We start from the raw sequence: 2,383 nt of genomic DNA on the forward strand, positions 1-2,383 counted from the left end.
CCCGCGGCGCTAGGCCTGCTGGGAGCCGCCGCCCAGAGAGAAACCGGACTGAGCCTTTCCAGGGCCGCAGGGGAAGCTTAACAAAGCCCGGAGGCTGGCCCTGGAGTCTGTTTGACGGCAGTTCCGGGGCAACCCCTGCGTGTACAAGAAAATGCCCTCCGGTCACTCCCTGGCCTCCCGGTTTAGAGGCTGCTACTTCGGAGGTTTGTGCGCTTCGAGCATACCGGGGCCCTTCATGCGTTTCTTGAGCACCTCAGGGTGAGGAGACGGAGGGCAAACCAGAGAAGGGATTTGCGTTCGTGGGTCGGAGGTACCAGCACATCCTTGCACCTAATATGGGGGGAGAGGGGCAAGAAGAAGGTCAGGAAGGTCTTGGAGAAAATAACGCCAGGCGGACTCTTGCAGGATACCGGCTAATGAGCCAGGCAAAGGAGGACCCAGGATTATAGGGGAGGGCAGGCGGCCCTGATAGCTGAGGGGAGGATCATAACTGAATTCATCTTCCTTCCTAAACCTGTGTCTCAGGTGGCGGTGTCAGACTCACAGCTGGACACAAACAGGTGCGGACAGGAGGTCCAGGTGATCACATGGACAAAAGATACAGGCTGAGGTGGTCCTGGCCCATCTCTAGAAGGCGGAGAGTGAAGAACAGAGCCCTAGCAAACTCCCCAAAAGAAGCAGCAGAGGCAAGAAATCCAGCAAAGGATGCCCAGGAAGGCAGCCACATGTGCAAGGGAAGGGAGGGTCAGAAGAGAGACATGGCCAGCTGGCCGGGATATGTTCCCCTCATTGCCCAGGGCAGGATCTATCTGACCCATGTGGGCTCTCAGGAAAGAGCCATGTGAACAAATACAGAGAGGGTATCGAGAGCATGGCTCTAATCAGCAGTGTGAAGCCCGAGCAGTGGCAAATAAGAGGGCGGTTTGAGAACAGGGTAGACAGAAGTCAGCCAGGTAGGTCGAGCTATTGGTGTCTCAAAAATTGAACCCATAATCATACTAAGCCACGAGTTCTGGCTCCAAATCCTGGCCTAATGAGCTCTGGACCTCATGTTAGGACTTTGCCAAATATGACAGCTTCCAAAAAGTGCCTCAACACACTTTGCCAGGAAGAAATAACTTGCTTTTTTAATTTTTTTTCTTTTCTTTTGAGGCAGGGTCTCACTCCTGTCGCCCAGGCTGGAGTGCAGTGCTACAATCAGGGCTCACTGCAGCCTTAACTTCGGGTGCTCAGGCGATGCTCCCACCACAACCTCCTGCATAGCTGGGACTACAGGCTCACGCCACCACTACACTGGCTAATTTTTTGTATTTTTAGTAGAGACAGGGGTTTCACTGTGTTGCCCAGGCCGGTCTCAAACTCCTGGGCTCAAGCAATCTGCCTGGGAGCCCTTGGCCTCCCAAAGTGCTGAGACTACAGGCATGAACCACCATGCCCAGCCATGTTTCTCAAAAAATAAGAAAAAAGGTAATCATAAAGTAATCGAGAATCATAAAGTATGTCATTCAGCATTGATTGGAAAATATTGTAACTTCACACTGTATGTGGAGACTAGGACATAATTCAGAATTTTACAAAATATATTGAAGCCACTTGAAGCAACTGCAGAACTCACTGACACTTGTTTTTTTTTTGTTTGTTTGTTTTGTTGTTGTTTTGAGAGTCTTGCTCTGTCACCAGGCTGGAGTGCAGTGGCGCAATAGCGCCCTGCAACCTCTGCCTCCCAGGTTCAAGCGATTCTCCTGCCTGATCCTCTCGAGTACCTGGGACTACAAGCCAGCGCCACCACGCCTGGCTAATTTTTTGCATTTTAGTAGAGATGGGTGGGGTTTCACCATGTTGGCCAGGGTAGTCTCAGTCTCCTAACCTCATGATCTGCCCACCTCAGCCTCCCAAAATACTGGAATCATAAGCGTGAGCCAACGCACCTGGCCTGTTTTTCTAGGATGTTGCCGTTCCCATGTGCTGTCATCCTTTGTTGATGTCACAATGAAGATGATTTTAAGTGGAAGATGCTTTTCAGAAACATTTTCTGCAGGGCATTTGCTATATTCTTTGATCTTTTGGGGCTACTAGCTAATCCTGAGTTTTGATTTTTTTTTTAAACTGCAATCTGAAGATACTCTTTTGATGCTTCTTTGGAAATTTGATAATTTGGAAAGTTGCCATAGTGTTTCCTGACCAAACACGAGTTAACATCCTGAATCATCACACACTGAATGGCTTTGAGCACCCTTCATTTGATTCAGTAGTTCTCGGTGCTCCCCACTCACTTGGTCAAGTTCATCTTGCATTCCTGTCCAAAGTTCAGAGTTAAAAGAAACAGCTTGGGCTGGGCGCGGTGGCTCACGACTGTAATCCCAGCACTTTGGGAGGCTGAGAC

At 49.9% G+C, this 2,383-nt stretch overlaps 1 protein-coding gene across 1 annotated transcript in view; it reads left to right on the top strand.

The window, feature by feature from the left end:
- The first annotated feature begins 60 nt into the window (after positions 1 to 60).
- Positions 61 to 2,383, top strand: part of LOC105518424 (chromosome unknown open reading frame, human C14orf2) — a 16,969-nt gene continuing 14,646 nt past the window's right edge. Inside the window, exon 1 of the mRNA XM_011951412.1 lies at positions 61 to 203. The gene's annotated coding sequence lies outside the window, so the exon portion shown is untranslated. The remainder of the gene's footprint in view (positions 204 to 2,383) is intronic.

This window comes from Colobus angolensis, unplaced genomic scaffold (assembly GCF_000951035.1).
Source record: "Colobus angolensis palliatus isolate OR3802 unplaced genomic scaffold, Cang.pa_1.0 Scaffold32, whole genome shotgun sequence".
Lineage (NCBI taxonomy): Eukaryota > Metazoa > Chordata > Mammalia > Primates > Cercopithecidae > Colobus > Colobus angolensis.